Source organism: Ctenocephalides felis, unplaced genomic scaffold (genome assembly GCF_003426905.1).
Source record: "Ctenocephalides felis isolate EL2017-DRISC unplaced genomic scaffold, ASM342690v1 CF-g0.4_SCAFFOLD_01886, whole genome shotgun sequence".
Lineage (NCBI taxonomy): Eukaryota > Metazoa > Arthropoda > Insecta > Siphonaptera > Pulicidae > Ctenocephalides > Ctenocephalides felis.
The window spans coordinates 167,075,750-167,103,621 of record NW_020538040.1 but is presented as its reverse complement, the minus strand read 5'-3'; the positions used below and the strand labels follow the sequence as shown (position 1 = coordinate 167,103,621).

The window sequence follows — 27,872 nt, the reverse complement described above, 5'->3', positions numbered from 1 at the left end:
AAAACTTGTTTCTGATGAAAGTTTGGTGTTTTTTTCTATAAACAACTGCAATTCAGTTTCACGTTTTGCTAAATTATTCTGTGGTTTTCATGTTATCTTTTTCCCATCAGAGTGAAGTAATATGCTTTGATTTGGTTGATTTAGTTATTTTAATATAATTATATATATGATGTATATATATATTTATATTATTAATATATATATTATATATATATATATAAATATATATATATATTTTGCTAAATTTGTGGTATTTGTTCGACATTCACATAAACTCCTAGAGTGATTGTAATGTACTGTGATTTGGTTGATTCAGTTAAATTTTCTAGTTCTTAACCACTTTTCAATTACTTTGAGATCTACAACTAACCAAAACTACATAAAGTGATATCAATCACACTGATTTTTTGAGTTTATTAATTTAATACTTTATATTATTTTTAACTTTTACTTCTATCTTATCATTTCATTGCTCATGAGTAGATGAAGTTGAAATACTGTACTTCATACAAATCTGTACCCAGTTTCTAAAATTATTTATCATACTAGATGGCTTTAGATAGGTTTAGGAGTTATAAAATGAATATGAGAGCTCGAATTCTAACACAAGGCATCAGCAGTATTCGATATTGCTATGAGATTCCTATGTTTCATACATAAATTTAAATCTTAAAAAAGTATTTAGTCTTCGGCAACAATGTTGGAAAAAATATAAATATAAATAGATGACTTTGTAATGCATTGTAGTAGTCTTTTGTATGTAATACTTTTTTTACTACATGAAATGGATTTATTAAGTTTTTTACTACTACAAATTCCGTTTCAAATTTTTGTTGTGAAGCAAAGTTGTACATCATTTAAATCAAAACAAAATTCTTATATGGCATTCAATCAATGGTTTGAAGCCTATGATTCCCTCAGAATTAGTTTTAATAAAGGGATGTAATCTTCAAAAGCATTTATGCATTATTGGTTTATGTTTAAATACTACAAGTAACATATATTTTAACTGGAAAATGTACAATTAAAGTGCTAAACAATAAAGTATACAGAGGACAATTATAATAGCTTTAGTAACTTAAGAAAAATACTGCTTCCAATAATATCAATTAAAATCTTTGACTTTAAAGTTAATTTATATTTGATATAAACTCTTAATACCAGATGCATATATAAGATGCCAAAAACTACTAATATAATATTTGTTATTATTATTCATGTGTTTTTTACTGCAATGTATGTTTTTCTCTAACTCTAGATAATACTTCTCCTATTTTCAGATCTTTCCGTGGATTGCCAGACTGGTTGCAAACTCTAACTTATATGACCCACACACGCTACTCATCAAATGTTCTCTATCGATTGATATTTAGTCAACCCTCTTTGACAAATTTACCATATAATAGAAACTACAACTGCACTAATATCAGTTTAATAGAAACATCTAATTTCAATGGTCAAAATTCCAATGCAAATTGTAAATACTTGTCAGGCAGTGAGTATCTCATTGAACGGTTTAGTAGAACTGGACTTATCGGAGAAACCGTGTTAGAAGAATTGGAGTCAGATTTTAATCTTGGATTGAGTTTTGCTTTTGCTTTTGGATTTATAATTCTAAACAAGATGCTTTACACTTTACCTTTGCCTACATTTATCAAGAATAGATTCAGAGAGTAAAATTAATTGTAAGCTTCAATGTTTGATAATATTATTAGCTTTGTGGTAAATCTTGTAGTGAAAGAAGTAAACAATCATATGGTCAAGTATTTCATTGTTGAAATTAAATAATAAGAAAATAAATATATATAAAGATAAGTTTTAGTATTTACGTACTGATATATAATTGCAGTATTAAGATAAATGTATTATATTGATATTATTTATTATTTAAGAGAATTTATGTTATTTGTATTTAATGTGTTCAATATAGCTTTGATTTAAAATTAAGTTTTTATTTTCGTTATATAAAAGCCGTATAATATTTTAAAATTTATCTTTTATAATCTGAAATTTCAAATTTTTAGGTATGTATTTATTGATAAAAATTATTACAAGACTAATCTAATAATAAATAAGGCAATTATAATATATACAAATTTACGATAAAGATTATTTACTATGATATTATTATATTACCTCAAACCAACCAAAACCAGATCATATAGTAAAAATCTATAGCACCCATTGAAATGCAAAAATTAAAGGCGTTCATGCATTGAATTATAGGGACGGCAAGATTTTTAGTGATACCAATACATAATTAACAGTATAATATTTTAAGCTTAAATGCGATAACATAGTCATAACGACTTATAATTTTATTCATATCTTGAACTAAACTATGCATACAAAATATATTTCAATCAGTATAAACGTTTTAAATATATACTTATGATTTTATTGCCCAATCTATTTATTTGGCATTGCCGAATAACTTAATAATTTTTTTTAATAAAACTTAAGAATTTCAAACGTTTCTCTATAATAATGAATATATAACATTTAACAATAACATAATTATAAATTAACATTTTTATAATAAATGACTGTGTAAATATTAAATTTAACCTTTACAACAAGCAGCGCTTACAGTTATAAACGTCTTAATAAATACAATTAAAGGTATTATCTTTTTATTATTCTATCAACCAATACATGTTTTTAGTACACATTTAGCGCATGTTTAAAAATATATCTATCTATTATAATTTTACATATCGAAAGCCCTCATCCTAACAGAGGTGCTCTCATAGAAAGCCGATAGTATCAGCCGCAGGAGAATACTAAAGAACTAATTTGGTTAATCGGCACCAGCTGCCGGTACTCGGGTTTGCTGGGCAATAGGGTTGGACGCATTAAGCGCATGGCCATCCACGAAGCCAGTGTTCCAGATGACATATTTTGGCCTTTTTGTCTAGCTATCTGATCTCTTTGTAACTGATAACGATATAATAAAGACCAGCTACTAGTGCGCTTACTGCAGCAGCTGTAGCTAAAAGCACGAATAGTGCGCTAAACCTGGCACAGGTAAGCAAATGCCGTACACAACTTCTTCCCGAATGCGACCCTGAAATACAGTGACGGCTTCTTGGCGACCATCTGGGCTAAACGCTAAATCTGCTTCGGAAATAACGTCGTATAAACCGCTGACACCAACATCGGCACTGCGGGCTTTGCGATCGGAAACTGTTGCTGTGCGGCGGCGGCGAGACGAGCGGTCAGGGTCGAGGCTGCGGGGACCTGCGACGGCCGCCTGCATCGGGCGTGGAGTTTCCCTGTCGCAGTCTCTAGCAGACGTGGACCATGTGGAAAACCTTCTTGACCGTTCATTTCTTCGGCACCTTTATTAATGTATAAATAGTTAAACTGATTTCACACACATTACATTTCCTCCCTCAACCACTGGTATGTACAATTAGAATTCGCACATTAAGTTTTATTTGAGCCGTACAAAATAATAATAAATATTATTTTAGGCTCTTGTCAAGCGTGAATTGAAAACCAAACCTATAATTGAAACTCATAGTTCATTTCAGTTCACCAAATTTTCATACTAATTCTAATCTATTTTTAAAAATGACTAAAAACAATTTTGTGAAAAAACGATTACAACAACTATTTGTAAGTCGCATTCAGGCTTAAGATAAGTTTCATAAACTTCCATTACCACAGCATGAGCATTCGACCTTCTTCCTATGATTTAGCTATTCGGATAATTTTTTCAACTGTTTTGAAAATAAGGTTTGGGCTTTAACTAAAAATTAATCACGTGATGTTTTTAGGGGGAGGGTGTTTGACAAAAAAATCACGAGATATCACGTTTTTTTTAAAAATCTATCACGTCATTAATGGACGCCCCCAATGCGATATTCAATTAATATTCTAATTCCAAACAAACTTATAAAATCTGTAATACGTAATAGTAGAAATTTAATTAATTTATTTATCACATTGTATTCGAATTCGAGTTCTAAAAATGTATTTCATTTAAATGTAGACGCCAATAAACAAAATATACGCGGCTAAAATTTTTCCAAACTATGATAATTTTTTATAATCCAACCATTTATCGTAGGCTTATAATATTTTAGTATTTTACTTCAGACCATAAAATCTATCGCCAAAAAAAAATTCGTCATTTTTTCCGCAATTAATTACGAAGAAACGGCCTGGCCGATCTTTTTACTTTCTCCTTCGAAAAGTTAATAAATATAAATAACGTACTTTGTTGAGATTCGGCGTCTTCGTGATCTTCGTAAGAGGACAAAAGTTCTTCGGATTCCGACAAATCTGGACTGTTATTCACTAACGGATCTCTCAAGTATCCGGCAGATGCCCCACTATCTGAACCTAAATTAAAGAAATATCGTTAATATAATTCAGTAGTATTGATTCATAAGTGATATAAATTCCACAGGTGTAAAACAGAAGTTATCTGTATTCAGTCTGCGACATATGCTTTCCAATTACCGCTGAATCGAGTCTAAAGTCAAAATTGGAGGTCAAACTCCAAAAAACTTTATAAATAAAAAAAAACGACAAAATATTTGATCTAGAAATTTTCCTCCATGATAAATAATAAAATCTTAGAATATCTATCATTTCCTGGCTCTTTTTTCCATAAATGACTTGAGCAACGCTTTTTCATCTCTGTTGAATATTTGTATGACGCTGCCAGCAGCAATCTGCAGACATATTTGAAGTTATCTTAAAACATTTTTGCAATTTTTTGGAAAAGGTGGAAGTTGCAAAAAGATGCTGCAACACAGATAAAAAACGGGATCCAGAAATCCGTTGCACAGGTCATTTATGAAGAAAAAAGCCAGTAAATGATAGAAATTATAAGATCTTAATTATCAACGCAGTAAAATTTCTAGATCAGAGATTTTGTCGTTTTTTTAAATTTTTCTTCGTTTTTTTGCAGTTTGACCTCCAATTTTGTCTTTATATTCGTATTCAGCGGTTAAAAATACATTGGAAGGCATATGTCGCACATCAAATACAGAAAACTTTTTATATTTTATGGATCTGTGTCATTTTTAAGGGGTTTTTGTTTTTTTTTTTTTTTTTTTTTTTTGATTTTGAGATTTTTTGATATTATGAAAGCTAAAAACCTTAGAATTATTTAAAAAAAAATCATCTCAAAATCTATTTTTTTGACAAAGTTATAAATATATATATATATATATATATATATATATATATATATATATATAATATCTATATGTATGATCCTCTGAAATCGGTTTTTTCATCGCTCCGCGCGCGAGCTATTGTATACCAGCTGCTCTCTTTTTCATTATAATACCTCATGCACGACCTTTTTAATGTGTCAGCATTCATTCTTTGAACACCATGGTGTATTTAGTACATTAAATTAAATGGTGTATTTAGTACATTATATTAAAAACTTTAAATACGTTTTTCTCAAATTGACTTTTTTCAATGCGGTGCCACAAATTAAAAAAAAACTACAAGTCGGATCAAGTAAATAGCTGCCATTTTTTTCCTTCTTGCTTTTTTTCTTTCATTTTGGTAAGGGGGCTGGATTCAAACTTCTTCTTCAACGTAGTTTCTTTTTTTTTTTGTTTCAGGCGATGTGCAACGGATTTATCTTTGGCACTGCAAAAAAAGATCGATTTTGCAAGGCCGACTTTGGCGCCCCCTGGTTAAAAAATGACAGCGAAAAAAAAGAAAATTTCGTAATATTCTATGATTTTGTAATTTTTGTTTAAAAAAACCGCATGTCTCTATGATAAATACATTTCGAGAAAAACAAAAACAAATACCTTGCATTTTTTGTAAAAAAAACCTAACAACCTCCTTAATCAAAATAAGCAATAGCATAAAATAAAAAAATAATTCTTCCTAAAACTTTTCCATCGCAGATTAATCACCAATGTTCATTAAAAATTATCTAGTTAACAAAACCAAAAGGAAAGTGTCAGTTATAAACAATTATCATTCAAGATGAGATTACCGTCGTGTAATATATCATCATAGAGCATCTCTGCGTCGCCGGCAGCGGCCGACTGGGGCGAATCTTTTCGCTCCTGGGCGCCTCCGTGACCGCTCAGATGGCAATGATCCGGACAGCCGTGTCTGCATATCTCCACCTGTGCAATGTTTGAAAAGATTTATTGCGTTAGCAAGCTGTTTGCGATTCTCTATGTGAGGCCCTCAATCACTCTGCATCGTCGGATAATTCATGCCGTGCGTTTATCTATTCAGCTAGATAAGACCTAACAACAAAAAGCGCCCGCGGACTGCAATACGTGCCAAACGTTTCTTGAACCGTTTTTGAAGCTCATTCATCACTACACTACAGTTTGCAAATTGAAAATCTAATGTCTCACGAAGTTGGTAATAGTCATATGAAACGTTTTAGAATCTTCATTCAATTTTGTACCATTGTTATATAGATTTGGAAAATATTTATTATTTGCAGCCAAATAGTCGGAATAAAAAACAATGAATAAAAATAATAAATAATTAACTTACCGCGTGGGCCAAAAAATCGAAAATTAAAGTTTTTGCATATCTTCACGTTTGGGGCCGTTCAAGTATTACGTAAGCACTATAGGGGGGCGGGGGGTTATGATTTCTTATTTTGGGTGACATTTTGGTGACAGTTTTGCTTACGTTTGCTGACAAAGGGGGATGGGAAGGGGGTTAATATTTGTACTAAATCTGCTTACGTAATACTTGGACGATACCTTTTGAAGGTTTCTGAACATTTTGGCACACCGATCAACCGATTAGAATGATTGAAAAAACATTCGATTTCTATTGATAGGGAGATGTGCTGATTAGTTTTTGGCAAAAGCAGGTCCAGCCGTTACGGAGATACAGAGCAAAGAGTGCACAAAATAGAAATCAAGATTTTCTCTAATTAAACTATTCTCTAATTAAACTATTTGTATAATAGGATAATCCTGCGAATCAGTGACTATGCAAATATCGAACAATAATTATCTCCGTCGCCAATATCTAAAAATTGTGTTAAAAAGTTACGACCGATGAAGAAGATAAATTTAGGCCTCTAATTAAGCTCAAAAAATTCTTGATTAAAGTTGGGTGAAAAACGTTCTCAAAAAAGACAATAATTGATAAGTCTATAAGTATATAAATGACTATTATGAAAAAGGGATTTGTGGTAGAAGGGTGAAAATTTGGAGTTGTATGCATTTTTCAATTCCACATTATATAAAACAAAAAATAAAAAAGAAATTGGTCTTAAAATTAAAAAAGAAATTCCTAAGGGTGGACAACCCTTGATAAAAATGAATTATTTTTTGGAGTAAAATATAGGCTTTTATATGCTCTGTAAATTTGAATTAAAAATGAGTGTAAATCATTCACTGACTGAAAGCAGGATGAAGAGCCAATTGATTAATAAAATGACTATTACGAAACAGGGGTTTGAGGTATGATAGTAAAAAATTAAGGCCATATATGTCTTCAAATTACACATTATAAAAAAATAAAATCAAAAAAATAATTTAGTTCATTGATTAAAAAAATATAAGCTAAATTTAAGCTTTTCCATAAGTTCAAGAGAATCTTTATCAAAATTCGGCAAAAAACATTTATTTACTGCAAAAGGATAAAAAAATTATTCGAATACTAAATTGACTATTACAAAATAGGCGTTTGTGGTAGGAGCGTAAAAATTTAGAGCTGCATGTGCCTTTTATGTACCAAATAAAAAATAAAATAAAAGAAATTGGTCAAAAAAAAAATGTGAAGGGTGGCCAATCACCAAGGATCGTATAAAAATAGATGTTCGATTCTCAGTCATACTGAATATGTTGATAGAATTTTATAAAAATTTGACGGAGGAGTATTGCCACCAATATCATGATACACAAAATTTAAAAGATATCCATAAATTTTGCATGAAATTTTATGCAAAAATAATGGAGTTCTTCCTCAACCTTAATATATATATTAGAGTTGGACTATCATATATATCTGAAGCCGGATCGATTAGGATTTGACTCCGCTTCAGCGAGGAGTTATATCCGCTTAACAATTCCGACGTCTCTGATAACTTCGAAACGTAATATTCGACTCAAATGTGTTCTATAGTGTGTATTTTATATATCTAAGGATATATTGAGCTTTAGAAAAATTTTCGAACATTTTTTTCGTATTATTATAAAAAATACTAATTTGTGCATTTCAATATGCATACAAATCTCAAATAGTATGCCGAAACTGAGACAATAAAAATATTGAAATATCAAGGTAATTTTTTGCTATAACTATTGCTATAACCAGGCAATCAAATGACTAGATAATTCATAAATAAATAAATGTCAATAAAATAATGATTTAAATAATAAATGATAGAAAATCCGTTCAGATTTTCTCCGAGGGAGGAGTTGTATCATGAGATACAACTCACTCCAAAGTTACCCAACTTTAATATATTGTATAACCTATGCTTAGGGTGTTTTTTTACCCCAAGCCGTATGGTGTGCGAGCAGTTTCCTGCCGATAAAATACTATTACTTTTACAAATCGAAACATACCTTGCATTTGATGTGAACGCTCAGGGCATCGGGAAACTTGAACGCGTGGAAAAAGGCGTACGTTATGACTGAGGCGCGGTCGTCGGACGCCCGCGTCTTCAGGAATCGCGAGATCATCTTCGGGCGCAGTACGCAGCCCGCCTCGTCGGACAGATGGATAACGTGCCCGGCGCCGTCTGAAGCCACGCACGACTTCACTCGCATGTCGAACTCGCCTGGTGACGATTCATTTTAGTTAGATACACGTTTTAGATTTAGATTGTTTTAAGGGGCACAACTAGTGTAACCGCCTAAAAGAAAGGTGATTTTTGGGAATTTATATTAAAAAAACTACATTATCAATCATTTCAAAATTTTAGGAATATATTTATACATGTTTTAAGAATACATAGTAAAATTTTTGAAGAAAAAAATTAAATATTTTTTAAGTTATCGTCGATCTCCAACGGCGCGACAAAAAAGGCCCTTCATTGCTGCAGTGATTCCGGCCTTCTACGTGGATGAAATTTTAAAAAGAAAATTCTCGTTAAACTAGATAATATTGTCTGTAAAATAAACTACGATAAAGAAAAAAATCAAAAATTGACAAAATGACGGCGTTTTTTAAAAAAAACTCGAATTTTACCTAAAATTTTGGTCGTTTTTGGACTGCCAAAATTCGATTTTTGATCCGATCAAAAAATCGATAGATCATTTTACGGAGAACTATATATAGAACATGTAAAAAAAAATGATAGTGATCGGATCGTTTGTTTTTGAGTAATCGCTGCAGCAATTTCGGAAAATGCTGTTTCGAGAAAAACGCGTTTAGATTAAATGATCGTTATACTATATACTATATATACTCTTTAAATGGCTGTAACTCAAGAACTATTTAAGATATCGATTTAAAATTTTGGTATGCTATTTTTGAAGATATAACTTATCGAAATATGGAAAAATTGAAAATTCGATTTTTTGAAAATTTCACACTAGTTGAGCCCCTTTATGCCATGAAAACATGACAAAATAAAAAAATATTTATCATATCAAAATTTATACTCTGAAAATTTATTTTATTTCTTACCTCTGTAATCGTTGATGGCTACGACAAGTGATAAAGTTGACCCAAGAGGTACAATGCCACTGACAGGTGGAGCCCATGGTCCTTTACCGTGCTGGATTTCCATCCAACAATCCACATTATCGCCTGCACAATATTATATGTTTATTTATTTTTAAATATATAGCCCACAGATTTTTTCTAAGAGGACTCAAAAATACAATTACAATACATTGTGGATAACAATTAATATATATACAATTAACATAGAAAATGGTTAAGTTACAATATATAATAAAATTAATAATGCACTTAATAACACAGAAGTTATATAATACAGAATGTAACAATATTATTTATTTACATGGCATAAGATAAAATAATAAACGATATTTGAAAAGAAATAAAAAGGTTAACTTGAGCAGATGGAGATTATTTGATTAACCGAAGTGTTATGAATATCTATGTCATTATAGTTAGAGGACGGAAGTAGAATAGGCGAATTTTAGAGAGATTTAGATTTAGGAGTAGGATAATTAAAAAATAATTGTAAAACCTAGGAACATTAACAACAATAGTTGGTTAAGAATTAGAGAACAGTCTATAGCATTATTGCAAAGTTCAAATAAGAACATAATAGTACTGATAAATCGACGTGTGGCAAGAGAAGGTATACCGAATTCTTTTAATAAAGTGTTGTGGTCAAAATCACCTTCAAGGTAAATTTTGTATGTTTTATAATAAAGATACTTTAGAAATTTACGTTGAACTTTCTCTATCACATCGGAGTTGTTGATCTGATGAAGATACCAAATGATCGATCCATATTCTAACTTCGAACGTACATTTGAATAGTACATGCAAAGAAATGCCTTATTTGAATTGAATTCTTTATAACTTCTCAGTATCATTCCTAATGTTATTTATAAACAACCAATTTATTTGCTTGCTTTATTTTAAGTATTACCTCTGAAATCCAGTTGGATGATGTCCAAATCAGCGATGACCATGGGTGGTTTTGAAGCAGTTTTTTCATAATCATTAAACCACTCACAACGAAGTCGCTTTGCTTCGTCCCATACTTCCAGTAAGTCTTTGTCATACTGCACGACAACCTGTGGGAAGATAGCACATTGAATGAAGTTCTGACAACGTATATTAAAATGTAGTAGGAGGGCTAGTAATAAAAAAGATCATTTTAATCAAAGTTACAATACAGGGTATGTTGTATATGCAATCACTGACAGTCCATAATCGCCAGTGATTGCTTATAGAACATACCCATAATTATGACTACAAAAACTAAGCAAATATTTTTCTAACTTAATGCTAATTATATAAAGCAAAACTGTAACATGTTTTGAATTTAGCTATGGGTACCGAGGGCAATCAAGATTATTTTATAAATCTTTGTTTTTTATTTGTTTGCTGTATCGCCCTTAAGGAACTTACTCTAATATTAATATATTATTATTTATGATGTCAATTTTTGCAGTTTTGTCCACTAAAGAAGAGTCAAATTAGGACTCAAAACTTATGGATCTATTAAAATTATTTTAAGAAATTGTCATTATCATTTACATCGCAGTACCCATTATGGGTTATTTTCAATTGGAAACATATTTTCGATCTATATTCTCAAGTGAAAATAGACATCGCTACTGCACGATGTCAGGTTGTCATACGAGTCCGCAAGCTTAACTACTACACTACAAAACATTTATATATTAGGGTGGTCCTTAATATGGACATTTTCGAATTTCCTTGCTCCTAAGGGCTCAAATGGTTCAAAATTGATCAAAAACAATTTTCTGAAAGTTTTAGCTCTTAATAGTAACTTTTAGATAGTGCGCAATTCAATCAAACTTCGTATGGAAATAGCATGGAAAAAATGTTGAAAAATAAAAAAAAAGTTTTAGGTATAACTTAGCGACAAATGAATTAAAAGTGAAAATTCATGTCATTTTTTATTGAAAATTCGATGCTCTGCAAAAGTTTTGAAAATATTTTCATGCTAACTTTGATTGAATTGCGCTCTATCTAAAAGACAATATTAAGAGCTAAAACTTTCAGAGAATTATTTTTTATCAATTTGGAACCATTTGAGAAATTCGAAAATGTCTATATTAACCACTCTAATATATATAATATAAATTATAATACAATTAAAAGCTTAATTTTCCTCTTTTATGACAATTGTTATAAAAATACATTAGAAATGATTTTATTAAATGTATTATTAAGATGTATAAAATAATTATTAGTACAATAATAGCTATTGTTATAATAATTAGTATAATAATTATTACGACAAGAGGTAAATGTATTAAAAAAAACAACCAAACTAGCACTGCAAACACGGAAATTGCTGCACATGTACATAGTATACACATATGTACTTACAATTATATACAGTAAATTTATTGCCTGATATTATTTACTGTCAATAATTACTGAACAGACTTACAGTATTCTCATAGAACTGGCCATTGAGATCTGGCTTCGTACCGCACCTGGCGTACGCAATTCTGAATGAAAAGAACGTTTGACCGGTAGACGGTGGGACGTACACGCAGCGTGGATCCGCGTGCTGACCTATCATTCCAATGAAACAAAAACATATTAGAATAATAATACATAATATATATGTTTATTTGAACTGACATAAGATATATGTATACAGTGGAAATAAGCTTGAGAAATTGTAGTGGTACTACAACACCACTCGTTTTGGGAACTAATTTTGATATTTACTTTCAAATGAAAATTTTCATTTTCAAATTAATTTTACATCTTATGTGAATTATGTATTATTAAAAAACATGGTTCCACTGTAGAAGAGTCAAATTGGAACTCTAAACGTATAGAAATCTATATATTAGGAGCATAGACTTCCATACGTTTAGAGTCCCAAACTCCCAACTTGACCATCTTCATCTGATAAAACACAAAATTTTTTTGGAAAATACAAACATACAAAACAAAAATCACACACTTCAGTTAAAAAAATAGTTTACAGATTGAACATTGTAAGTAAATCATTGCGAATGTTATATTATTTCAAATTCAAATTTTTCTCTTTTATATGTTATATCGAATTTCATTAATAGAATACCGTCTTAAATATTTCATACCATTCTTGTAGTTTTTATATATAACAAATAATATCTTGGTAATCTTGGTATCTTTGGTAATTTTTGTACTTCCTTTCATTATTTTTTGGGAAATTGAGAAATTTAAGAAATTGGATTTGGGTTATACAAAAACCACAGACTTCACTCCAAAAAATTGTTCACAGATTGAAAATTGTAAGTAAATTATTACGAATGTTTTATTATTTCAAATTTAATTTTTTCTATTTCATGTGTTATATCGTATTTATTAATTGAATGGTATAAATATTTCATACCATTTTTACATATTTTTTATACATAACGAATAATATCTTGGTAATTGTTGTAGATCCTTTCATTATTCTTTGGGAAATTGGGAAATTTGGGTTTGGGAAATACAAAAACCACATACTTCACCCCAAAAAATTGTTTACAGATTGAAAATTGTAAGTAAGTTATTATAAAAAAAAATATATTGGCAAAGTTGGTACCTCATTTTATTATTCTTAGGCATATGCACATATACTTTAAAATTTTCATTATTATGAAAAGGCAATTTTACTATATTTTAATAAAATAGTTTATAGTTTGAAGATTATAAGTAAATGATTGCAAATGTTTTTCAAAATGTTTGTTTTTTAAATTAAACAGAAACGGGGAGCGTGTTTCCATACATAATAGGGCCCATCCTGGCATTTAAATGATTTATACACCATTTTATAGCTTATTTCAAAAAAAAAATATACTAATTTTCCCTAGCTCATCATTTGGATTTGAAAATATGAGAAAATTGTCCCTTTTTCAAACTCACTTTAAATATTACAATTTGTATTAGTTTCGACACTGTATGTGTGTTAGCATTCAGCTAAAATATAATGAAATAAAATATTGAATAAATACATTAACAACAAAATAATATATAAAAAAAACACATTTTACTCTTCATTTTGCTTTACATCCGAAAAATTGGTTATCTTTACAACGTTTTAAAATTTAGATTTAAGCACAATTTAGATTTATGTTATTTTAAGAAAAAAGCCATAATTATTTGTTTAAATATCGAAAAATGTATGTGACCTGAAAATTCACTTCTTCCCATAGAGGTTTAATAATGTATACCCACCACCAAGAATTTTTTTTCAATATATAAAATTTACCTATATATTTATAGTATTTCAATTTTAGGCACTTCAATTAGAAATAAACAATTTTTTTAACAATGAAATTGTATTAAATTAATTATTATATTTTGAAGATATTCTTCTGGTAGGTACACATCATGGGAATGTGAGCTTTCAGGTCACGATTTTACCAAATAATTATGGCGTTTTTTTCAGATGATATAATTTTAAATTGAGCATAAATCTAAATTCTATAACGTTGTTAAGATAGCCAATATCAACATTTATGACCTTTTATAGGCTTTTCAAACCTTAAATAACTTATTCATGCAAACATTGTTATAGACTGCTGTGTCTTGAAATTCATATAATTCAAAGTACCAAAAAATTGGTTTAAACAGATTTTTTTGAATTTTATTTGCATATATAGAATTATAATTACAGACTTTTTGTTATCCTAATTATTTGAATGTAAAACAAAAATTCGGCCTATTAAGGATTAAATGTTTAATTAAATAACGTTTATTTTTTTGTTTTTATATTTATTCAATGTTCTATATGTTTTTATTTTAGCTGATGACACACATTTAGTATGATGAATAATTATAGTGCTCATTTATTATTTTTATTCTATTCATATATATATATATATATATATATATATATATATATATATATATATATATATATATATCAAGTTCCATCCATTCATCGGTAAAAGTTTTACCAATGTAGCTAAACATGTTCCATTAGTATCAATTGAAAAATGTTTATACAATCGTGCAGCACTGATTCAAGAAGAGCGATGTTTCAATAATTAGAAAGGTAATTACATACTAATTTTTATATAAGAGTTTATTGAAGCAAATAATTATATTGTATCGTGAGTCAAGTACAGATACAGATAGAGTATCAACAGGCGAACAACTAGCCTGAGGTAGAAACAACTCAGGTTATCCAGTCCAATGTTATCTTTATCTTAATGTGAATCATTATAGTGTACCGAGATCAACTGGTGTTGTTGAATCGTTTTAATCATTGTGATCATTTGCCAATTATCTACTGAAGCTAAAGTAGATCAATTACGCCAACGAACACGCTATTTATGCTTCTACCATAGTCTTACCCGCAATTATTCGCAATAACGAATCTTCTCACCCGTGGAAAAATACTCGCTTTTAAAAAGTGTGGGTATATGATTTTGAAAAATACGAGCTGATATAAATTGAAATTATATTATATATACAGTGGTATCCTGATACGAGTGTTTCGAGATACAAACCGCCAAAAGAGCGATTCGGTGCTTCGACATACGAGCAAAATTCGAGATACGAGCTTTAAACCATTAAGAGATTTCCAGGTTAAATTCGTTAAAAAGTCGACAAATAGCCTAATCAAATACACTAAAAAATTTTTGGCTGAAAAACCTTAGCAGCTCGGATTTCGATAAAACTTATAGTGTTCATTAATTATGAAGTTAGTAAAATGCTTTCATGTTATCGTTTCATGTTAATGGCAAAATGTAAATACGAAAAATTTCATCAGTTGTAACAATGATTTTCTTACCATAGAAATATTTTTTTCTGTTTTATTATAATATTTTTTTACAGTTAGTTATTTTAATTGTATATTAACCATTGGTTGTGTAGTAATGTTTCATCTACGCGAATTATTTTAAGGTTTAAAATTTTATTTATACATTAATAGTAATTTGCACAGTTATATATGTTAAATTCGCGTTTTTTGCTTTTCGTACATTTACAAAATATTATTTACTTTTACAACCATGCGTCCGAAGAAGAATACTATGTCTCTTGAATTAATGCTTGAAATTATTAAAAAATATGAGGATGGCGAGGATGTACGAGAGTAACACCATCATAGATATATTTAAATATGAAGAGTTGATATGAAAGGTATAACTCCAGCTAAAGGCTTCACAATAATCTATAAGCAGCTCTTTAATCTCTAAAATTTTGTGGATAAAAATTACCCAGATTTTGCAACATTTAGAGCATGAGAGTTGTTTCACAAAACATGTCTAACTCATTTCCCCAATATCATGAATTGACAGGAAAATATAATAATTAAATTAATACATAGTAAATTTATTTTTAATATCTAAAAAAACTTAAAAACTAAAGTGCTGAAGCAAATTAATAGCATTTAAATAAATTTATATGAAAAAAATTGCTCCAAAAAAGTCTCTGAAAGCATTTCGTGAATCTATGAATAATAAGGAAAATGAAATGTACTGGTGAAATTACAAATTACAGGATTACAAAAAAAGAACATCTGTATTGATTCCCCTTAATAATTTTCGATAAATGTATAATTATTGGCTTAAAAAAATTAACAAAATATTAGAAGCATAATATAAAATGATATATAAAAGTTCCAAACTATTATTAATGCTTTAATATGAAATGCTGTAAATATACATTTACTTGTACATAAATGCAGATTTAAATATCTAATATTTTTTTTTAAAATATGACTAAAATTATATAATGCAATAATGTTTAAGTACCAATTTTATATATTAAAATATATCTTATGAATTGAAAAAAAATAATAAATTGCTATATGACTCAATATAAGTCAACGGCGAGTAAAAAATATGTGTATAGAAAAAAAAATTTTACATTTTTATTATTTATTATTTATCACTTATTGTTTTTATTCTACTATTATTGTTTTTCTAGTATTATTTTTATTATTTACAAATTTTATGTATTTTATTTATTAATTTTATTATTATCATTATTTGCTTTTATTTTATATTAAATCATCATATTACGGATATCATTTTAATGAAAATACTATCCTTTATTTTGTACTCTATTTTATTTATATTTATGTAATTATTCACTTATGTTACTAGATGTTATATTATTTAGCAGTTGTAACAGATATTGTAATTAAATTTTTTTTGTAAATTTTATATAAACCCGAGAATAGCATAAATCGAAAGTATTTTTTAAAAATTTATGATTATTATTCCAAAATAGTCGTAGTAGATTTTTACGTAGAACTTTTTCGTAGCTCTTACTACAAGCTTTTTCGTTTGAATGCAAAGTGCGGGTAGTTTCAAGCAACTATTCAAAATATTTCATGAATTCATAAAAAAAAATCATAAAATATTATACATCTATATACATATTATATAATATTGCAACGGTTTGGACGAGTTAGACTGCTAAAATTTAAAGAAAACTGGAAAATCTTAAGAACAAGTGTATCGAAGTATATATCGTTTTATTCATATTTTATTCTCTTTCGGCCGAACAAGCTTTTTAGCGGACGTCCATTAATCATGTGATCGATTTTTTAAAGATTTTTGGACCACCCCCTTCCCCCCTCCCTGACCAAACATCACGTTAGTTATGAGAAAAAATTGTAATATTTTTGATTTTTTTGCAAGTTTGATTTTGATCTGGTAAAAAATAAATACACGTGATATCTTACTATACCCCTCTTTCCCCCACGTGATATTTCGTGTTTTTTTGTCAAACACCCCCTCACCTCTTAATTAAACCTCACGTGATTAATGGACGCTCCCTTACGTAGTTCTTAACACATCTGCATGCACTTGGCTTCACGAAGTAATACCAAAATTAACCAATTCTGATTACAATCAGTACAAAAGTATCTACTCACCTTTGGATGATACTATTCCCTCAAACGGTTGCGAAAACGTGAGATGCACGTCCATGTGGTCCTTGCCGCACATCACTTCCAGAGACTGGATAGTTGGCATTGTGTCTGGACGCTCCAGAGGCCAAATGTCACCGGCACATTGGACAACGTCTCGCCTCGTCTGGGAATCAAAATGGTTTACTTTAATACAGAGACCATTTAGGTGATAATAGATTAGGAAATATAAAAATCAGTCACTTGTTAGTAATGGAAATAGAGGTGCTAATATTAGGAGCCATATTCAAAAGTGAAACTAATGACTTCACAATGACAAAAATCTCAGATATGCAGGTGATGCAAATAAGTACTAAATATTTGATTTATTACGAATCAATATTACCAAGCATAGACAAACATATTATACAAGACTTATTACAAAAATATTAGATTAAATATTTCTACCCCCGAAAAAAAAAATTCTGGAAAAAAGTTTGTTTATTCACACCCAACATCAGCTATCTTATCATTTAACTATTATACGCAGTCATTTTTAGATTTGATATTACATTTTTCAAATATGTGACAACGGTTCGCATTCGAGCAACCTGCTGTCATGTAGTAGTGACAACGGTTTTCACTTTTTTTCTAAATTTTATTTTTATTCTGCAATCTATAAAAATAATTACATGTAGCAGAGAATGCTGGCAAGTTGTTTACAATTAATTGTCTACAAATTAGTAGATACCCTCAGTGGCGTATCTACTAAAGCTAAAAAAAAACTAAAGACAAATGGGGAGAAACTATAAATAAACTATAATATTAGATATCCATGTATTTTTTTGAGCCTGGTCGGCTGGCCTTTCTAGTATAAATGACTTGCTAGTTGGTTAGGATAAACGTCAATTCTGTTCTTATAATTAATAGCAACCATTATTATATGTTCTTGAATTGTAGGAATGTCCGTTCCTTTGTGGAGGATCCACGTTGGCGTGTAGTGAGGAGCGTTTAATATTTGCCGCAGGAATTTGTTTTGTGCTCGTTGTATTATGTTTAAATTGCTCTTTTTAGCAGTACCCCAAAAAGTTGTATTCCGTAGGTCCACACGGATTTGATTTTTTGTTTTTTGGTATGCATATATTATTGTCGTTTATATATGTTTCTAAGTGAAAATAGAACTAATACAGCATTGCTGCACCAATAAAAAAGTCATCACTATTACAATATTTGTAATAATAAAAAATCATCGCATAGAGATGGGACAACTGTTTAGCTTGCCATTTATAAAAATCAAACGTAATGGTTAAGAAATTCATCACAACAGATCATAAAACCCTTAAGTTCTAGTCGTTGTTTAAATAAGTATATAAAAAATATTAATCTTTCTGGTTATATTTCCCATTGTTACCACAGAAAAGCTAAGTATGCCGTTCAAGTCAGAGATAAATTAACCCATGTACGTGAAAAGATGTACTAACCGAACTGGTTCGCAAAACTTCAGTCCAGCAATTTAGATGTCAAAGATGCATCAGGTTCTGGAACGCTGGTTGATGCAAACCGACTTCTTAATACGATTATCATTAGATGAATATAGATAATAATTAACAAATCACATACAAAATAAACATGATGAGGATATTAAAACGGCAGCATATTCTTGATAAGAAGGAAATAATATGAATTTTTGATAAAATTTCTTTTTGGAAAAATTGAGAACTCTTCGCAATAACTAAATAATTCGTAAATTTTTTGCAAATGTTATATCACATATATAGAATGAATATTATAAGTAAGTTTTAAAGATCTTTACGTATTGGTTAGAATGAAAAAGTCACTAAAAACTCATGTATGCGACTACAATAATTTTACAAAATCTAAAGCTTATGTAGAATACTCATTTGCAATTATCTAGTATACTTAAGATACTTTACTTTGATAACTCTGAAAATTTTTAATTTGTAATATTTGAGAAAACTCAAAATTTAAAATATATTATAATGAAAAAAATTGATATAGTACCTTCTAATATGCTAAAATACTACTTCAAAAAAACTGTTTTATTTGATAAACTACTCAGAAAATAAACATATTTAAAAACAATATAACAAAATAATATATCTCATAAGTATATTATTTTTAATATATAAGAAACACTATTTAATACAAAATAATTTTTGAGCCACAAAATATTATGATTAGTTATCAAAAATTCATCATATAGAAAAATATTTTTTAAATATGTAAAAAAAATCTGCGTCACACATTAAATTTTAAGATAATTATAAATGAACAATATCGATACAATTTTTTTATAATAACGTTTCTTTCTATTATAATGAACACTTCATTTCGTGTGTTATACAAAACGATTGTAATGGTGCGTTTGTTATATTTTTTATTACAACACCAAGTCAATTATTGAACAAATGAGATATTCCTATATGGAAATCTTTAATAGTGATAATATAAATTTTTAATGATCGAACTTATTGTTTGTTGACAGCTTTTAAATAAAATCAACGCATTCAATTTTTAGATAAACGGTTTAATAATAGCTTAATATCTGTTTCATTTTATACTGAAATAAATATGGCAAAAAGCGTTAATACAATTACCAAAAAGTTATAAGATTAATATAATCAAATATTTTATGGTCAGCAACTAAATATTATTATTATGTATTTGACGTTTTATAAAGAGATATCATAAAAATTTTAATGATCGTTTAATATTTAAGGTTCATTTTAATGGATATCAGGAAGCAATACGACGAATGCGCTGATATAATTTTTATATTATGGCCCGCACATTAATTTTAATGATCCAAATCTTACATCGCATTAATTTAACTTTTAATTACTGTTAATTATATCGGTAAATATATTTAGAAAATTATATCATACTTTTCATATAATTAAATAATTTCATATTCAATATAGTCGTATAGAAATATTCAGCAATATAATTCAGTTAAACAAATTCATCCGTCGAGAACTGCATTTGCATCTAGCTTTTATGACTCTGAAATTATCTAAAATTACATTAATTTTAGGTCGGTAAACTAACCTATGATCATGCAAATTTATAGATATATAAATGTAGTTTTGAATAATTATTTGTTACTTATTAGCATAAACATTTATTAATAATATAATTATATTTAGACAATACAATGCAAGCCTTTTATCCTACACAATCATCTACACAGGCTTAATTATAGATCACAACTTCTGAATTATAGTTTGAAAAATAATCCTAGGAAAATCAACATCAATTTCCAATTCAAACTAAGTTATTCAACGCCTTCAGTAAATGTATCAACCAGTGCTTTCAACAACTTTATAGAAGAAAATTTATAACAATCATTTGAAAATTACATTTTCTGACCGTTTCTTAAGGCAAATTCCTGAAACTTGAAATTAGAACAATTTCAAAATTTGAAACTTGAAAATTGAATTGATCAATATAAAAAACAACTATTTTAAATATTTTTAAATAAATTATTATGAATACTGTAAATATTTAAGTGCTTATTAAACTGAACAACGAGCGTATATTACAAACAACTTTATATGGATGTTTACAAGAAATGTAAGCATATTTGTATAAAAAATCCTAATCAAATGGACAAAGTTTTCTGCTAATTCTAAAAGCTTGGCTTTGTCCTTATCGAATTTCATAGAATGCTGATAAATTTTTGAAATCCGTTCGGCCATTTTTGAGAAAACATAGGAAAAAGTCAAATTTGGGGTCACATATATACACACACACACTTTCCAATGTTGGTAGAAGTACAAATCGGATTTTCTGGCATATGATAAAATAAAAAAAAATAGTGGTGCATGGCATCGTGCCTTAAAACAAATTGCTGGAACTCCTCGTACCAAATATTAAATTTTTTAAGAAAGATTTAGTTTTCTTTCAGAACTCTGAAAAATCTATTTTTTAGATTTTTCAAGTTTTTGAAAAAAAATTGACATTTCTGAAAAATTCGCGATACGTTAGCTGCGTAGAAACTAAATATCGAAGCGCGAGAGCGCCGCGTCACAGTATAACGGATAAGCATTGGTACGGAATCCATAGAAAGTTATTAATAAAATATGTGATAATTTGATGTGCATATGTCTAATGATCATTTTTACTCGCCAAATGGCATATTTTTTTACTTTTTTTTATTGGATCTCCAAAACCGCTAGACCTGCCTTCACAAAAATTTAATCAGTTCCTCATCACCAAAAACTAATCAGCACGTCTCCTCATCGATATGAATCGAATATTTTTTGATTTATTCAAATTGGTTGAACCGTGTTTCCGAAATTGTCGACGAAAATTTGTATCTGCCCACGCACACGAACACACACACACACATACATACACACACATACATCCATTTCTTCTAAGGAATCCCAAAATGTTCAAAAAACCTTTATGAAAATTAAAATTAAAGATATATAAAAGTTTTCATTTTCGATGTTTTTGCGATTACTATACCTTACCCTAAGGAAAGTTAATAATTATGCAAAAAAAATAAAAGCTGAATATCACATCCAGAAAATCAATTTAAGTTCTATTAAAAAAATAGCTACACTTATAGTTATAATCAAATTTAAGCACTTAATACTCCAAATACTAAAATTGTCATGGTTATTATTTAAATAGATGATCTATTTCTTATGTAACAAATTATGATTATTATTTTTCTCATCAGAGCTATGAAATTCTTTAAGTAGTAAGATTAATTATCATTTTCAAAAACCAACAATGTCATACGATAATATCAATGGACAAACTCTACGTCTATTAGAAATATACAGAATACCATAATTAACTTATTGTAAATCCTCAGAACAGGTTCGTGGTGAACTATAAGATAATTGCAACTTATACTACCTATTAGATGCTTAAAATATACGTTGAAAGTTCGTAAATATAATATCTTCACAAGTAATAATTAATACGGATCATGTCAGCAGTAAACGTGTCAAATATACCGCTTGTCAATAAAACGAATGTGTATAGAGGTATGTTAATCATTTGGTCGTAAACGTCGAACATTTTCAAGTTTATTATAAGATATTACATTGAGCTATGTATACAGTTCCAGGAAAGACAATCTTGACTTTCATCATACCAGAATTTTCCAAACATCTGGGATTTAAACATTATTTTATCAATGTTGATCGAATCCTGTTGTTTGAAGATTGGATATATTTAATTCGTTATTATTCACAGAACAAATTCAATGTGCTCATATCATATCAAGTTTGCCTAAAAACGTTAAAAAAAACATAAAATTTCAAAAAAACATTGCCTGAAAATGTTAGGAAAAATACTATAAAATTAATTAAACACATGACAAATTTTAGACAAAAATAGCAAATAAACGTATATTATATTTAGGCAATAACTGGGAAATTTTCTAAGATATTTCGATAGTTGTTTGTTTTCGTAGAATATTTAGCGAAAGTAAAAATTCATATATAAGTTAATGTATTGATATGCGATGCTGAATGGGATATTTCACTCGATGCTGCATTTAATACAGCTCAACAATCAATCACGATGTGCTCATATCATAATGCGTATGAAAGAAAAAAGAAAGTTTGCCTATAAATGTTAAGAAAAAAACTATAAAATTAATTAAACACATGGCAAATTTCAGAAAAAAATAGCTAATAAATATATTTCTATGTTTAGGCAATAACTGAGAAATTTCGTAGTATATTTAATGAAAGTAAACAAATACTTATATAAGCCTATGCATTGATATACGATGCTGAATGGAATATTTCACTCGATGATGCATCTAATACAGCTCAACATTCAATCATAAAAGGGAGTGTCAATCGCGAGGTTTTAGGGGGAGAAGGGTAATTTTGAATATCACCATGGATCACCAAAGGAGTGAGGGGCCCAAAAATCCTTAAAAAATAGATCACGTGATTATTGAACGCCCCCAAAGATACGTGCGCTATTTTCCATCTGAATAACTAGATGTAACAGAATTCGTATTTTTGTTCAGATTCTTATTCAAATAAATGACACAAAAGATAGTATATGTATGAGTATATATATGTTATATAAAACGTATATAATTACTTAAACAATTTAATATTAATCCCATAATTTTTCTTCGTATATGCATTTTAAGAAAGTGCTTTATATTTTATCAAATTTGATGTTCATATTTTCAGATATTTGTTTCATATGACAAGAAACCCAAATAGAAATAAAAACAAATATTTTTTTATAATATGATTATGTATAAATATATATTATCTCGCATTGTTAATTATTAAAAACTATTTAAAAGCTTTATTTCAAAAGTAACTTATAGATAACCCTGATAATTTAAATTAATGTTGTATTAGATGAATGTAATTCATTAAATTTATGAGACGATACATCTATCTGGGTATCCAATCCGACCAATGTAATGATTCTTCTGAAATGAAATGCATAGAAAACCGGAATTCCTCGTACTTTGTTATCTTTCCGATTGCTTTTTTCTGTTGTTTTTCGAGCTCTAATAGAGTATATAGATATTTATTCGAAAGTGAAGGTATATATATATATATACCTATATATATATATATATACCTATATACATATATATATATATATATACACATGTGCGTTTAATTAGATCATGGTGATAGCTTAAAACAAACAATATTCTAAGAAAATGTAAGAAATAACACACTAAAAATTACATGAAAAACTAATTGATGCAATTTTAACCAATTAACAAATTTCAAAAAGCTTACTACGTTTGTTAGAATAAATTTAGAGAGCAAATTTTGTATTTTTACATAGCAGGTAATATTTTTGAGTAAAAATACTGATTCGTGTAGAATTAGAGAAATGTCTGCAGAATAGATATTTTATTATTTTCTTACATTGACTTCACATTTTCATATATAATGAACGGTATACTATAACTTTATAACTAGCATTTTTATATTTATCAATTTTGTGTTTATGTGATTCAGAATTAAAAATATAAATTCAAAACATAATGTCCGTAAACTACATTTAAAACTACGTTTGTGGAACTTATTGGAATTTTCTGGTCTAAAAACATAAAATTTATGTGATTTTCAAAAGAAAATCTTTTTCTTACAAGTTATGAATTAGTGTTTCGAGAATTTAGAAAAAGAATGAAAATGAAAATTAATGAATTGGTAGGTCTCAAAAAATTGGCATCTGACCATACCCATGATTTTAGCTTTCCAAATAATCTGAAGAAAAAAATATAAATATATTTTCAATGTCGCAATTGTATGAATTACGAACAAGTTAAAAAATGATTTTTCCCCAAAATAGCGACTGCCTGAAAAAAATAATTAAAATCGAAATTTGAAGATGAACGTAGTCCATACTAAACAAAATCTATAAAGAAAACTATGTAAAAATTTAACGTTAATCGGTCTAGTAGATAAATATAGCTCTAGTAGAAGTTGAGAAATTATATCGAAAAAATCAAATTTGAAAAAAAAACTTGTTTAAAGTTTCACGGGAAAGGAAACAGGATTATCATGCTCAAGCAGCTACATCTCTGAAAATAATTAAAATTTTGGAAAATTCTCTAGTACACATATTCTTGAATACTCAAGCTTTAAAATATTTCAAGAAACAAAATTGATTTTTTAAAAATTCTAGATCAGAATACCTTCTGTCGTGAGACCAAATATAAAACATTCATTTATTAATAATGAATAATGCAATTTATATGCAAGTTTTTGGAAACGTTTAAATAAATCAATATAATTAAATTAAAATATTTAATAATTAAATATTTTAAATAATAATTAAATATTTTAAAAAATAAGTTACCAATGATTTTATGTTTTTACCTTTGAATTACAAGTAAATAGTTACTAATAGACGACTATTTTGAAAGGCAACCCACTAGTCCTTTTCTAGTTGTGACATATTTTTAAGATAGTTGAACACTATTTTTTCATTGTTATTCTTGAATAGCATTTTCATTATTATATATCAAAAACCCATGAAGATAAAATATATTTAGATCCTTAATTGAACAATGAATGGATATCATATATTTAGATCATTAATCTCAAGTGAAAATTTGATAAAAACTGCTTGATATCAATCTGACCGACGTTGAGATCAAACCAAGAACTAGTGGTTGATGATTCATAAAACCACGGTTGAAATTTCATAAACATATGTTCAGTATATAAATAGGTAGGAGTAAGTATGTATATTAGGGTGGTCCTTAATATGAACATTTTAGAATTTCCTTGCTCCGAAGGGCTCAAATGGTTCCAAATTGATAAAAAACAATTCTCTGAAAGTTTTAGCTCCTAATATTAACTTTTAGATAGTGCGCAATTCAATCAAACTTTGTATGGAAATAACATGGAAAAAATTTTGAAAATTAAAAAAAAAAAAAAATTATGTATAACTTAGCGACAAATGAATTAAAAGTGAAAATTCGTGTCATTTTTTATTGAAAATTCGACGCTCTGCAAAACTTTTGAAAATTTTTTCATGCTATTTCCGTACAAATCTTTGATTGAATTGTGCTCTATCTAAAAGACAATATTAAGAGCTAAAACTTTCAGAGAATAGTTTTTTCATCAATTTGGAACCATTGAGCCTTGGGAGCAAGGAAATTCGAAAATGCCCATATCAAGGACCACCTTAATGTATATACATATACGTTTTTGATTGTAATTGGAGATATATTACAAGACAATTCTCTAAACTAAAATCCCGATAACCAACCTAGACAATATATAAAATAACCATTATTACTGATCGTGGGCTAATCTAAGTACAAAATAAATACAGCCTGTCAGTATAGTACATCATTCATTCTATTTTCAGCAAAGAGATATGCTATCCTGCAAACTTGTCTTACAAATAGCCTGCTGTCAATAGGTAATAATGATTTGATAATTTTACATACGGACATTTAATTATAAATGTTAGCATTATAATGACTAAACTTTATTCGTTACGAGTAGTATTGCTTATTATATTATATTAGAGAAAACGAACTAATTTGTTCCGGTAGACTCACAAACAAATATACCTGTACGCTAGGTAGGTCCATTACGCGCGCTGCCGACTGTGCGAATTGAAAATTCAGAATGCCCACGATATTATTATAAACAGTTACAAATCATTAACTGGTGTGTTTAAAATCAATTGAAAACCATAAATCCGTTGTACGAGTTTATTGGAATTAAATTTTTATAAATTAACGGTATGGAAATCTAGACAACTGGTGTTCATCTATTCAACTTGTTACACGAGTATCGAGAAACAATGAGATGAGAATAGAATATTGGGATTTTGTAGTATAATATGATTGAACAATAATATATTCTATTTTATTGGTAATCGACATATTTATTAATTCAACTGATAATTAACTTCCCGTAGGGTAAGTTATTGTAATCGTCCAAAATCGAAATTGTAAATTTTTGCATATCTTTACGTTTTAAAGGTTTCTTAACATTTTGGCATACCTTAGAAAAATGAATGTGTGTGTGTATGTATGCATGTATGGATACCATTTTTGGTCCATGTTTTCGGGCGCACGGATCGACGGATTTGAATGGTTCAAAAAATAGTCGATTCCTATTGATGGGAGATGTGCTGATTAGTTTTTGGTAAAGGCAGGTCACGACGTTTTGGAAATACGGAGCAAAGAGTGCAGATAATAGAAATTGTGTTTTTGAGAGAACGGAGAATCTGATGATTCAAAAAAGTATCTGCTTGTAATGACGAAGAGATTGCTTTTGGGGGAATTTTTAGCTAGCAATTTGCTTTAAGGCACGATGCCATAACACTACTATTTTTAATAGATTTAAATGAGTCAGTAAAGATCCGCATTTTTTCCTCCACGTTTTCGGGCGCGAGGATCAACCGATTTGAATGGTTCAAAAAACATTCGATTCCTATTGATTGGGAGATGCGCTGATTAGTTTCTAGCAAAGTCAAGTGTCCAGGCATTTCGGAGATACGGAGTAAAGAGTGCAGAAGATCGAGTTTTTGAGAGAACGGATCATCCGGTTGGGAGTGATTAAAAACGTTCAATTTGTAATGACAAGGAGAAGTGGTGATTAGTTTTTCGCCAAGGCAGGTGCAGCCGTTTTGGAGATATCGAGCTAAATGTGCAAAAAATAAATTTTTTTGAGAGAAATAAGTATCCAATTTGAATGATTTAAAAAACTTTCTACTTGTGTTAAAATATAAAAATATAAAATAAATTTTATTTTATTTATTTTTTTAAATTTCCAAAATTTTAATATCGAAATAATTCAGATTTTAATTTTAATTTTAGCTGAACTTCTAAAGCTCAATTATATACTTCAAATAAATAATTTTAACTTTATAATTCAGTTTATATAATTTTTATAAATATTAGATGTCCTTTATTTTAAAT

The 27,872-nt window shown here is 28.6% G+C and overlaps 1 pseudogene; it reads right to left on the bottom strand.

Moving 5' to 3' along the window:
- Nucleotides 1–2,766: 2,766 nt before the first annotated feature.
- Nucleotides 2,767–27,872, bottom strand: part of LOC113376204 — a 457,916-nt pseudogene continuing 432,810 nt past the window's right edge.